Below are 1,718 nucleotides of genomic sequence, written 5' to 3' on the forward strand. Positions count from 1 at the left end.
CGCCGCAAGCCGCCGCCGCTCGCCTCAGCCCGCCGCGGGATCGCTCTCCCCGGCCCGCCTCCCGCAGGTGCTGCCTGGCGGCTGAGGGGAGGGCCCGGGCGGCCATGGCCATCCCCCTTCCCCCTCAGCGCCTGGCGTCGCTGGAGGGTGGCGATGAGAGGCTTCAGGGCTGCTCCGAGTGCTAAAAACCGGGAAGGGTTTGAGGAGAGGAGGCTGGATCCCCCGTAGCAGGGGGATGTGTGCACTTACACAGGTGTCTGCCCTCAGTGCCCGTACCAGCGCACCCTCATCTCTGCAGCTGCAGCACAGCAGGTGTGTTTGAAAGTAGTACGGTGTCTTCCCCTCACTGCGTAAAATAGCTATCTGCGTACATTTTTGCCCTTGGAAATACAGTGGATCCTTACTGCAATATAGCAAGTTGTACTGTTTCAACCGTACCAGGATAGTTAAATGCATCGAGGTGGTTAAATACCTTCCATCTATAAGCAGGGCCTATGTTTTCCCTCTCTGGGCAATGGCAGCTTTCCTCTTCCCGTGTTCTCTCAGCTCAACAGGTTGATGGGGAAGGGCACGACTAGGCGAGCTGGAACATTTAACCTACCTTTCCTTTCTTCTTTTAACCTTTTCTTTTTTCAACACCTCCTAATTGTAGGTTTTTGCGAGTTCAGTTCGGTCATTCCACTCATCTGCCAGTACACGCGCAGGTTTGTTAGGTGACAGGCTGATTTGTACCATGGTACAAACTGGAATTAATAAATGTGACCGATAGAGGTAAATGGAGTAACTGTCAGTGCTTTCTTCGCCCCATATGCAAAAATCTTGCTTTTCTTGAAGGTATAACTTCCAAAATTACGGTCTGTCTTTTGCTTTGCCCTTCTCAGTCCACCTTTAATTCAAATTCCTGCCTGCATACTGAACAGTATCTATATTATTTCTACTAGGATTCATTCTATGAAACCGACAGCTTAGAGACTTCATAATTTTATGTACATCGAAGCGTTTTACTTTTTTTTTTTTTTTTTTAGGGGTAAGGGAAGGAGGAAGGAGGAAGCTCTGGCAACCACTGCAATGTTCTTAACGCCCTAGGGGCCATCAGCTTATTTAAAAGTAATCTTATTTTCTACCTTTTTCCCTTAGCTTCCTTCTGCTGCCCTTTTTTTTTTTTTGGCTACCATTCACATCCTTCTTACCATGTCATGTAGACACCCTATCAGTCCCCTCCACGTTGCTTCCTTCCCGTTCCCACCTCCCACATCAGCTTCAGAAAGACGAGGCGATTCTGCTGCTCGCTGCCGAGTGCTGCCAGCCTCTCTCCCTTCTGCTCTTGCTTACGATTATTAAAGTAGAGCTGATACCAGCAACGGGGCAAAACACCGTTGCAGCTAAGCTGATCTCCTAGAGAATAAGGGGCTTTGCGCTGCTGATTCTCGCATGCACAGCAAAGTCTAGTTACTGCTGCGAGGAGGTTGGCCTGATCTATTCCTTCCTGTTATAAGTTTTAAAACACCTGGGCAACCCCAGCCAAAGCAAGGTTTTCGATAAGCATTTTCCTGGCCAAAAGGAGAATCAAAGCATCCTGTCAAGTTATGAAAGGTACTGCAGTCTTCCTTGAAGCGACTCAAGTTTTTAGCCAAATTCTGTGATCTGCCAAAACCTTACGTTAAACTGAGGAAGGCAAGGCAGCATATTGCTGACGTTTCTATGACATGTACCATGCA

This window comes from Aptenodytes forsteri, unplaced genomic scaffold (assembly GCF_000699145.1).
Source record: "Aptenodytes forsteri isolate BGI_AS27 unplaced genomic scaffold, ASM69914v1 Scaffold57, whole genome shotgun sequence".
Classification (NCBI taxonomy): Eukaryota; Metazoa; Chordata; class Aves; order Sphenisciformes; family Spheniscidae; genus Aptenodytes; species Aptenodytes forsteri.